The sequence below is a fragment of the Schistocerca gregaria genome, chromosome 7 (genome assembly GCF_023897955.1).
Source record: "Schistocerca gregaria isolate iqSchGreg1 chromosome 7, iqSchGreg1.2, whole genome shotgun sequence".
NCBI lineage: Eukaryota > Metazoa > Arthropoda > Insecta > Orthoptera > Acrididae > Schistocerca > Schistocerca gregaria.
The window spans coordinates 318,302,429-318,315,477 of record NC_064926.1 but is presented as its reverse complement, the minus strand read 5'-3'; positions in this window follow the sequence as shown (position 1 = coordinate 318,315,477).

The following is a 13,049-nucleotide window of genomic DNA, read 5'->3' as shown; positions in this document are numbered from 1 at the left end:
TGTATTGCGAATACATAGAAAGAAGGATCCTTTATTGTATGATTATATGATATCGGAACAAACACTGGTAGCAGTTACTTCTGTAAAATATCTGGGAGTATGCATGCGGAACGATTTGAAGTGGAATGATCATATAAAATTAATTGTTGGTAGGGCGGGTACCAGGTTGAGATTAATTGGGAGAGTCCTTAGAAAATGTAGTCCATCAACAAAGGAGGTGGCTTACAAAACACTCGTTCGACCTATAGTTGAGTATTGCTCAACAGCGTGGGATCCGTATCAGATAGGGATGACGGAGGAGATAGAGAAGATCCAAAGAAGAGCGGCGCGTTTCGTCACAGGGTTATTTGGTAACCGTGATAGCGTTACGGAGATGTTTAGCAAACTCAAGTGGCAGACTCTGCAAGAGAGGCACTCTGCATCGCGGTGTAGCTTGCTCGCCAGGTTTGAAGAGGGTGCATTTCTGGATGAGGTATCGAATATATTGCTTCCCCCTACTTATACCTCCCGAGGAGATCACGAATGTAAAATTAGAGAGATTCGAGCGCGCACGGAGGGGCTTTCAGACAGTCTTTCTTCCCGCGAACCATACGCAACTGGAACAGGAAAGGGAGATAATGAAACTGGCACGTAAAGTGCCCTCCGCCACACACCGTTGGGTGGCTTGCGGAGTATAAATATAGATGTAGATGTAGATGGCTTCCAAAGATCTGAGTGTTGATGGATTCCTAGTAGCATTCCAGTCAGCACAGTGGTAGTCTTGAACGACCTAATGAGGGGCGACAGGGTGAGGAGCCACAGAGGGTGAGGCGAAAATGAGATGGTGAGAAGGACATGGAGGTGGTCACCTCCAATAGGATTGAGGACTTCCATCATGTCTGCAACTCGTCGTCTAGTGGCTAATGTTGCTGCCTCTGAATCATGGGTTCCAGGGTTCGATTCGCAGCTAGGCTGGGGACTTCCTCTGTCCAGAGATTGGGTGTTTGTGTTGTCATAATCTCATCATCATTTGAGACATAGCGAGATTGGGAATGGAAACAGTGGGAACTTGTGTGGGAGCTGATTACCACCATGTCATCATTATCATCATCACCATCACCATTATCATCCGTTTCCATGGTGATACACCCAAGGAGGCTGGGGGACATGAGGACGACATCGAGGGTTGTTACTTTCAGGACATGAATGCTGAGGGAGGGGGACAAGGTCGCCTTGGAGGGTGTCAAGGAACTGATGACACCACCAGAGAGTGGCAGGGTCCTGGCTGTGGCAATCACATTGGTGAAGAAGTTGCAGCCATATGGAAATCATAGGACAGACATATATGGGGACCCAGTTGGTAGTGAGGGTGAGGATGAGGATGAAGAAGCTGAGGATCAGGTGTTTGGTAGGATCGTTGAGCAGGGGCTGAGCCAGACTGTGATAAGCTTAAGGAGGCCGATAGTGATAGGTGTGGGAATTAGCAGTACGGTGAAGGACATAGGGAGTGGTGTGGACAATATGGTAAGGTTGGGGGAAGATTACATTGAGGATGAAAGCGTCAACCTGGTGCTGGGACAGGATATGCAAGAACAGGGGCTTACTGGCAGGGAAGGGGCAGCTGCTTTGATAAGGAAGGTGATACTGTCGTCGTGCCAAGAAGGAGAGGGAAGAAGAGGAAGGAGAGGATGGGTGAGAAAGGCTTATGAGGGTGTCGAGGCAGGTAAAGACGAAGAATAGATGGCGTAGGTGTTCAGGTGGAAAACGGAGCAGGCAGTCAGGGAGATCTGCTTGAGAATGCGTGGTCACTAGAATGTGTGGATATTTTGAAGGACAATGGTAAGGAACCAGATGATGTCTTCGACTGTGGTCGATGGGCCAAGGGAATTGTTGGGGCAGAGGGGTTGATCAAAGTGATGAATGGGTTCGGTGTGAGCTCTGGTTTGGTTGGGGGTGTGATTTCCTTACATATAGAGGAATAGGTGGGGTAGACTTTATTACATGTATACAGGAAGGATAAGGGGCAAGTTTGGGACAGTGTTTGAGGAAAAAAATGGCTCTGAGCAGTATGGGACTTAACATCTGTGGTCATCAGTCCCCTAGAACTTAGAACTACTTAAACCTAACTAACCTAAGGACATCACACACATCCATGCCCGAGGCAGGATTCGAACCTGCGACCGTAGCAGTCCCGCGGTTCCGGACTAGTGTTTGAGGAAATGAGAGGCTTTGCAGTGTGGACAGGTGAGAGATTTTTACAGGCAGAGGTAAGGTGATCGTTATAGACCAGGAACTTTTGGCACTAGTAGGACTGGTGAGGAGAGCGGAGAGGGTCAACAGGTTGGTGGCGCTTATAAATAAGGGCTCCCTGCATGAGTGGGTGGTCGGTGGAGGGGGATTTGGTGAAGAAAAGCACAAGGAAGGTGCGTCCGGAGTCATTGTAGATGCGGTAGGCGTTTGGTAGCGCAAACACGTCCGCTTCCGTGACCGTAGGACTGAACTTCGTGATCATAGCGCTGAGGAATATGATGCATGTTTTTGCAACACTGACCTTAGTTAGTTGGCTATGTAAACTACAAGGCTCACTGTACGTTGGATCGGCAGTTGCTTCAAGATCTTCTGTGAAGTTAAAATTATTGTATGCAGTAAAAGTGATGATATCTGTTGGAAGTGATCATCGCAGTACATGTTGCACCACGCGGAAGATGTTGTGTTAATATGATGTGAGCCTACAAGGCTCGAATAATTTAGTATGAACGAGAATCTGTATATTTTCTGCTCCTGTAGTTTTTGAAGGTGATTACAAATAGGGCCACATTTATGTTATGATCGTCATGTCTGACGGTTCTTGTGTACTTTTGGTACTTAAGATGATCACACAGTGACTGAAATCGATCTGTAAAATAAAGGATTTCAATATTTACAATTGATGCTGCCATTTATCGAAAATATATTGAGAAGAATATGGACGTGGTGCACACGGTTACCATTGGACACATCAAATGTATTTAAAGGTTGTCTACGCTGCAAGAAACATCGCTTTCCAGAGGCTTTCATCAGAGGTGTGATGAAACGATTGTAATCAAGCACCTGCCTCGTCATGCTCACTATTTCTAGGTAAAAGGTTGACTGGAAGTTGCTCGTTATCGACCCACTTGCTCGGTGCATGAGAACCAAAGGCATTTATAGACGCAGATTTGTTTTTACTCGCTTTTGTGCTTGTCGCAGTTATCGACACGTTATCACAGCCCTCGTGGAAGATGAGATTAGCAGTAAATGTCATCTGTACCATGCTGGTGGCGATTGTGTGGAGACAAATGCAGCCACATCGTCCTTCCAAAATGACGGTTGAACCATATAAACTAGTGATAATGCACTCAGTTCAGAATGAATAATAAACACATGGCAAGGATTTGAAAATATTTTTATTAGCTTAATTTTACTCTCACGAGTTTAATATTGTATATCTGTGACTAGAGTGACAAGGGTCTTGTTCACCTAATGTTTTACGTGTATATTATATGTCATTTTATTGCATACCGTTCTCTTGATTGACATAGCGTACTAGTGTAATAAATCACGTTGTGACTCTGTCTCACGTAACAACGGACATACGTGCTCGAAAGAAGATGGCGGGATAATGAACTGAAACTACGTAATACTCACTTGAACGTACAAAATTGCGATCTCGATTATTATAAGATTTTGTTAAAATATTTTACCTTCACAAAAAACATTGTGTTGAGTGGTGCTTATCCTTCGCATTAGATTGTTAATAGAAGGGCATTTTACCCCTAACTATGAATGTGCTTCAGAGTTACATATGATAAGTGGACATATAACTAATGGAAATGACATAACAAATGTTTTTAAAAATATTGTTACCATTAATACACTTTACTTTCTTGCTAAACGTTGCTAGAAAATTGGATGAAGTAGATTTCTTACACCATTTCCATTCATGTAAATGATACTGCGTGTTTCTGAAATTTCATCAAGAAAAACGTATCGTATTACTGTGTCTGTAATATGATACTATTCACGTTAAATGATTTTAATTTAACTTTCTCAGTGAAAATGATGTGTAAGTGTCGGTATAAGGTCGAAATCAGTGGGATTTGTCGTAAATCGTAAATGGTTTCACGTGAAAGGAACTGAGTCATAGGAACAATAATAAATACAGTGAAGCTAAGTTCCAGAATTCAAAACAGACTTATAATGGAGCAGAAAAGGGGCATCAGTACACCTTCTTCGAAATTGGAGGAAGGTAGGAAGAAACTGAATACGGCCATGACAGAGAAATTATAATGGAAAGTAGCAGTTGAGGCAATGGGGAATAGCGAAGATTGGTTTCGAGATACCACCAAGGATAAAGACTCCCAGTTTTATATCATATTGAGGACAATTATGGAGTAATCAACACGTAATCATTGGTGATGCTACAGTCCTTCTTCGATGAGGATATAACAGCATCAACTACATCCGTGGATTTATGGCACGCATTTGGCAGCCAGCATATTTTATGACAAAGAAAATGGAGGATATTGTTACTCAGATTAAAATTTCAAAGATTCGAAATATTCAATTAATCACTCAATAAATTTTATTAGCTAGAACGATGGGTTCTCATTAAATAATTGAGAACTGTAGGTATCCATCGTGTGACCTCGTGGTGCTGCGTAATTATCTTCTTATACTAAGCCAGATACGCTACATAGGGATTGCTGTTTATGAAACTTCAGAAAGGTGCTGTACGTTTTCAGTTATTAGGTAGTACCCTGAATAAAATGAAGGAAACAATTATTTACATAAAATGAATTTTTAACATACCACGTTTTTACATTGCCCTAAAAACGTAAGTCAATTTCTAGATTCCTAATCATATACCGACAGTCCTCAAAATTTGTGATCTTCAATTCGTAATAGCTATGAAAATGTTTAAGATTTTTTCCTTTCTTTTTTTACAAATAATCAGTTTTAACTACTGATAAAAGGCCCCAAGCCACCAGCAAGAAATCAGTCATAAATACAAAATTGCAAGATAATAAGGTAAGACATTTCTTAATTAATGCATGTTGTCTAGGAATAATTAAAAGAATTACTCTCCCAGCACTTTCAGAACAAATCCCAACTTATGGCTCATAAAAGGATTTGTAAATATGTAAATTAATTTCAATATTAACCAGACTAGCCTTTCAGCATCTGCGACTGCAATTACTAATTACCAAATGATAATTCCAAACATTCAATTTTCAGAACAGACTAAACAGAAACGTTAAGCACCAACAGTTACGATCCAGCAAGGTTTTCTTTTAGATTCATGAAATGAATATAAAATGAAAGTTATGGCAAAATAATTAGAAAAACATCTCACACATTGACCACTAACGAAAAAAAGCACAAAGTTTCCAAATATTAGCACAATGACTACAGACTGAAATAATCTCACTTAGAAAATCTGAAGGTTAATCATAAATCTGATAATATTACCCATTTCAGGAGTGACAAAAAATATTTGGCAGAAAATATGGACATAAGAGCTGGTAAATAAGAGCGTATGCTAAACAAACTTAACAAATACGGCGCTAGCGTGAATAGCTCTACTAAGGTAATGTAGGGCAGCCACAAATAATCCCGAGAAACACCATACTAATGCATTACAGTAACAGGTCCCCACAGCCAACCGCCTCCTCAACAACAGACTCGAAACTTGTAAAACTAAGAGCCGTTAAGCGCCATTGAAATGAAACATAGCTAAAATATGCAAGTTAAGGAAATACAATTCGCCCACACCTTTATAACCAAATGATATAAATCCGTTAAATCTGCCATAATAACCAAACAGTAACGTTATTCAAACTTTCACAGAGCAAAAATCGTTTAATAACACTAAACGTTTAGTTCTAATAGAAAAACAGTCAATAAGTCACCTAGGCTATACAGACCGACTTGTTTGTGCCAAATTGAAATTTCTATGAGAAGCTTACCTCTAGGGTGCGGTAGTTAATTGCTACCATTTACAGGTAGAGCTCTCTTCTATGACACATAGGCAGAATGATCTAATACACAATTTGAACAGCAAGCGTTATTTCGACATATTTCCTTAAAATAATTAAAAGATTAAATAATAAATACACGAAAATATTCCAAGGCGTTAAAACAACTACTTCATAAACCAGATTTACCACAGAGCTCATGAGTAAAATAGCAATAGTTACCGAATTTCATTAATCACTAGAGTAACAACAAACGACCTGACGGCTCACAGGAAAATAACACTGATTTGAAAGCCACCAGGTTTAAAGCTTGTGGCCGGCCGCTGTGGCCGAGTGGTTCTAGACTACGGTAGCAGGTTCGAATCCTGTCTCGGGCATGGATGTGTGTGATGTCCTTAGGCTCGTTAGGTTTAAGTGGTTCTAAGTCTAGGGGACTGATGACCTCAGATGTTAAGTCCCATAGTGCTTAGAGCCATTTGAACAATTTTAAAAGCTTGTGGCGTAAACAAGTTAAGCCGGCCGGGTTGGCCGAGCGGTTCTAGGCGCTACAGTCTGGAACCGCGCGACCACTACGGTCTGACGTTAGAATCCTGCCTCCGGTATGGATGTGTGTGATGTCCTTAGGTTAGTTAGGTTTAAGTAGTTCTAAGTTCTAGGGGACCGATGACCTCAGATGTTAAGTCCCATAGTGCTCAGAGCCATTTGAACCATTTGAGCCATTCGTAAACAAGTTATAGTGCAAGCAGCCACCTTTACATGTGCGGAACAAGCACTAACTATTAAATGGGTCAAACTCAAACACACCAGTTGTAGTTAACAATAAGTAGAATGGGTGAAAAATTTTTGAGAGAGCTGTAAAGCGAAAGCCTTAGAGGCGGGCACATCACCGTGCGAGTGATATCAACCATTCCTGCATCAAGAAATCGTTATTCCATAATATCAGCTCAATGCAAAACACCATCATCCAAAAGTACGCAGCATGAACATAAGGCGAAAGCACACTGAAGGGAGCGGTGAAAACTGCAATGGAGCCATTAATGGTTCACTCGTAACTAATCGGCCTCCGTGCGAATAGGGCCAACGGCCCACACAGGTGACAGCCTACCACTGTCTGTGTTTCCCCCTCGCCAAGAACCTATACACTTCCCAACTCTACACGCTCCGGTTTGTTTTTCAAGACTCCGAGAGCTATAACACACAAGAAGCTAAGGGAAATTCATGCCACCTAGCGGGGAGGCAGCAAATGAAGCGGAAAGAAAAGATGAAATGAAGTCGCCACGGCTCATACATACAGGGTAACAATCATTGAACTATATGAAAAAAGTAAAAATTACTAACTACTGCGTGCACACACTTTATTCAACATGTAAACGTCGCTACAGATATACGGATTTGAGTTATGACTGATTCGACAAGGCTGCCATCATTGGCGATGACGTGGCGCAGACGAATAGCGAAATTCTGCATGACGCGCTGAAGTGTCGGAACATCGAAACTAGCAATTATCTCCTGAATGCCTGTTTTCAGCTCATCAAAGGTCTTTGGGTTATTGCCGTACACCTTGTCTTTAATGCAGCCCCACGAAAAAAGAGCCGCATGCGTGCAGATCCAGAGAGTATAGCGGCCAAACGAGGCCCGTGCCACTGGCCTCTGGGTACGCCACAGCCAGGATGCAGACCCCCTAGTGCTCCACCAGGACATCAAATCCTCTCCTGCTTCGATGGGGTCGAGCTCCGTCTTGCATGAATCACATCTTGTCGAAATCAAGGTCACTTTGGAGAATGCGGATGAAATCATCTTAAAAACCTTCACGTACCGTTCGGTAGTCACCGTGCCATCAAGGAATATCGCACCGATTATTCCGTGACTGGACGTTGCACACCACACGGCCACCCGTTGCGGGTGAAGAGACTTCTCGATCGTGAAATGCTGATTACCAGTGCCCCACAACCGCCAATGTTGCTTATTGACTAACCAGTCCAAATGTAATGGGGCTTCGTCGCCAAGACAAACCATGTATGCGCATACTAATTCCTATCAAGCCTCACGGCCAACCAAGCAGTGTGAACGTCCTAACGCAAACCATTCAGGTTTGTGTGTGTGTGTGTGTGTGTGTGTGTGTGTGTGTGTGTGTGTGTGTGTGTGTGTGTCTTGAGGAATGAAATGAAGACATGAACCTGTGGCCGGAAATGTCCGTATTTATATGTATATACAAGGTTTTTCACCATTCCTGTTACACACTTCTAGAGATTGTAGAGGAAACGTAATAGATAAAGTTTTACATAGGAACCCACGTTCAGAAACTTCATCCAGCGACGCTACAGAGCGTCAAAATTATAGACGTCGGTGCCTGTAAATGTACGTATGTACAGGATGATTCCGTGATAATATTATAAATTTTCAAGGATCATGGAGACTGATAAATATGTATATCTGAGGTAAGGGTTCCTGATATGAAACCGATCAAGTCGAAAATTATAAGCGATAACATTTCTGGTATCTCTGACAGTGGTATACTTGTATTGGTACTACCATTACTAAAAATGTAGGGTATGCAACTTTCAGAAGTGGTAGTATGGACGAAATCAAGAAAATATAGGGCTCCAAAATGCATACCCTAAGAGCAACGAACAGTTGTTCAATAGTGGAAATGCTCTTAGCTCATCAGTTATGCGTTTTAGAGTGTGTGTTCAATAGGCATTTTTTCTTGTCTTGGTCCATACTACCAGCTCTGAAAGTTGCGTATCCTACATGTTTAGCAACAACTGTACTGGTGGGTGCATTCCACAGTCAGAGATACCAGAATGATTTTCGCTTGTAACTTTCAACTCGTCCGTTTCCGAACCAAGGAAAATTACCTCAAATTGATACATTTATCTCCATCATCTTTGAAAGTTTGTAACATCGTCACGGAATCACCCTATATGTACATATATTTACAGGGTCCGGTGCTTATAACTTTGATTCTTCGTAGCTTCGTTGAATTTCGTTTGTAGAATAGTTTCTTGTGTAAAACTTGATCTGTTAAGTGCCTCTACAACCTCTAGAAGTGTGTAACATCAATTGTGAAACACCATGTACAATATGATAACGTGATGTTGTTACAACATTTGAGGGATGATGGAGTATGATAGATGTATCAGTTTGAGGTAAGGAAACATGGCCAGGAAACAAACGAGTCGTAAGTAATAAGCGAAAATCGTTCTGATACCTCTGACAATGGAGTACATGTGACACTACTCCTGTAGGGTAGGAAACTTTCAGTGACTGTAGCATGCACCAGAACAAGAAAAAACATCTAGTAAACATGGGCTCTAAAATGAATATCCGTATTAGTCCCATGTGTGATTAATATGCATGCGTTACGGGGTGCACAATTTTATCATATTTTGCACCGCGATACCTTACTGGCGATAAGATACATACTTTATTTATGACGCAACGTGTTTCCTGAACCACTCGAGGGATACTTGAACAATAGTTAATTACCGCCTTTCTTTCATTACAGATCAAATGATAAATAACTTCGCTCCGATCTGGGGGTATATATATCGCCGTGACGGTTGCTGTTGTTCAGAGCCAAACATGCGTTCTGTTGCGTTGCTGCTAGTCGCTGCTGCCTTCTTCACGAACGCAGCAGCTGTCCCACGCCTTCCCATCGTTCAAGAGGTACGGTAATGGACATCGAAGGAAGCAAAGTTAAAATTGTAGGTGGCTGCAGTTCAGACTGTTCCCTTACTCTCCGAATGCAAAGAGAAGTAAATAGTTTCCAGATATTACGAAGCTTTTGTAGAACTATTCTATGATGAAACCAGTCTACAGGTTTACAGAATAGCATTGATTTAAGATGTATAGGGCTCTAGCTTTGTCTGCAATCTAAAATGATGTTGTCATTGTAATTCCATTTCACCATGGTGTTCCTGCAGTCCTCAACCTATCGAGCGTACGTCGGCCCCTTCAGCTGAGTTGTCAGCGGACTCGGCTTCTATTCCCGGCTAGGTCGGAGATGTTCTTCACACAAGGACTGGGTGGTGTGTCAGCACCGACAACCAAGTCGCCCAACATGGCGTCGAATGAGAAGATTTAGCGCAGAACTTCCCCGTGAGGGGGCTCTCGGTCAATGATACCAGACGATTATTTCATTTCATTTCACCAGGTGTATGGTAAATGGCGAACGTCGGCCGTTTTTTGCCTTAGGTGACAAATTCTGTAATCCAGCAACATCGAATATGTGTCAGGATTGTATATCATGGGTGTGATGCTAAGCGTGAAGCTCTTCCTTGATTTACATAGGGAGCTTTGAACTGCTGGCTGTGCGTGAGTTTCGTAAGGTTAGACATCTGGCTCTTCCACCCTTCCCAGAAGGAGCTGTTTCAACATTTAAAGGAAAAATGTCAGTAAGGTGATAGTGTCATTGAAGTAAGTTTTTCAAACTGGTTGTCACAGTTCTATCAGTTTCATTGAGTGCGACACTGACATGCTTTTTGTGGGCTTAAAGCTTTGGAAAATAGATTTTAATATTCATTCAACCGTAGCAAAATTTATGTTCACTGCAGTTATCTGCAAATGAACTGGACTGACTCCCCACTTAGCAGTTCCGAAGACAACAATGCTTTATTAAATCACTAAGAAAACCGTTCTAGGTGTCTCCTGAAGTGGTTGGGAGACACCAAAAATTATTTTACGTCAGACATGAAGTCTGCTCCTCTCTAAATGCAGAATTTACTTTATCTATCCTATATCCATTATCAGACATTACTCCCTCCTCTGAACAGTTAGTTCCTTAAAATTTCATTAAAGTAACATAACCTTGCGTTTCTCGGGGATAACGTTCCCTTTCTCAGGGACTTTTCTATGTTTTGTAGGTGGTGTACAGAATCAAGTAAGCGTCCCGTGAATTTCCTTTCTTCCCTCCCCAGGAGATTTAATAATGAAAGCGGTAGAAACTGTCACCGACAATGGGATATGAAATAATGCCGATTAATTCCTGAGATAAATTTTGAACCTCTCCCCACAACTAATATATTTAGCCACAGTTGGGTGTTACATGTGAGTCTCATTGATGCTTTCTTCAAATGAGTAATGTCTGAGTGTGTGCATGATTGGTGGTAATTTGAGAACTTGAAATAGGGAGACGACGTCTTGGTGACTATAGAAAACGGTGCCTTAAGGGGCGTGGTGGCCACATCACTGAATGGCGCTCTCTACAACCAGTTCCGGGGCATACCTTATGCCACGCCACCTCTGGGAGATCTTCGATTCCGTGTAAGTACAACAAATGAAAGTCATAAAACGTGTTAACATCCTATACTTGCCATCACTTTATTTAACTAATAACGTAACCTGTTCCAAACCCATATGGCACATAGTTAGATCATACTGTCTTATAAGAACAATTTATCTTAGATTAGAAACTGAGAATGCAAATAGCCGAAGCCGGGATATCATCAATGTTACTTGTTATAATTATTTTAAACAATGTTTTACTACTATTTAAAAACTTTAAAATGGTCATCTTGCTGCTATATTTACATATGAATGTGTAACAAAAATGTAAAATGGCTTGTTCCAAATCATTGCGATTAGTTGTACAAATTATCCATGGAACATAAAACTAACAAATACATTTCTTTCTTTACACTGATAGGTTTCTGTCGTTTGAGGTTATTTTTGTAGAGACGAGGTTAATCCCAAAAGGAAGGTCTCCTATTTTTTTAATAAGTACAGAACACTGTTTATGTGGCAGTTGGTCACATTGTTATGAAGAGTACTTTCCGCGCTGTGTGTAAACATGAGCACGCCGCGCTGACGCACTGTCTTGGCTCTGGTTCTAAGCATTATGGTACTTAACTTCTGAGGTCATCAGTCCCCTAGAACTTATAGCTACTCAAACCTAACTAACCTAAGGACATCACACACGTCCATGCCCGAGGCACGATTCGAACCTGTGACTGTAGCGGTCGCGCTGTTCCAGACTGTAGCGCCTGGAACCGCTCGGTCACCCTGGCCAGCGCTCATTCTTGGCTTGGTAGCCTTTGAGAATGGAGCTCCCGTTGGATGTTATCACCAAGTGCGAATTGCGCGCAGTTATTTGGTTTTTGAACGCAAAGGGCACTGCGCCGATTGAAATCCATCGCCAGTTGACGGAAGTGTATGGTGAGTGGTGCATGGGTGTCAAAAATGTTCGTAAGTGATGTAGAGAGTTTGTAGCTGGTCGGACCGAAATTCACGACGAACAAAGGAGAGGAGACCGTTAATTTCTGAGGAGACAGTGTTGAAGGTTGAGCAAAGCATGAGTGAAGATCAGTGGATCACACTGGTTGATCTCTGCACGTTGGTTCCTGAGGTTTTCCGAAGTACCACTCGCAGAATTTTAACGGAAACATTGAACTATCGGAAGGTGTTTGATGGGTGCCGCGCGTGCTGACTGGCGAGTTGATGCTTCCCGCGCATTTCTTAACCGCCTTTCAGCCGAAAAGGACAACCTTCTGGACTCCATTGTCGCGTGTGACGAAACCTGGGCATACCACTTTATATCTGCTCGCGAGCGTTACACTGTGTATTTAAAGCAAACCTGATATGTATCCTCATAGTGGCACTATTGGAACCACTCTTATCCGACGGGCGCGAAATTTGAACAGTGCGACCGGTCGTGTTGTGTAGGTATCTGCATGTAGTGTGGACGACGAAATAAAATACAATCTGTCTCATCAAACCGCCGAAAATCGAAGTTCTAAATGGTTCACAAGTGCTAGATCAGCTCGGAGACCCCACGTGCTGCTGCACGAAAAGATTTACCCATTCATCACTTCAATGGGCCCACTTGAATGTGGGTGGACTACAAGTTTGGCTACGTTTCGTCTATGGCGCGCCAATCGCATTCCTCGCAATGTATCCAGTGTTCCGCAAAAGTATTTAATAGAAATTCAGGCAGGATTTGCTACGCAAAAATCATGTACAAACCCCCGTATTTTTTCAAGTTTCACAAATTCGAGTTAATTTTTAATAAGAAGATAGAAAAATCGAAAGTCACACTTCACAATAAATTACTGTGAGAGCCTGACTCAATTTCTT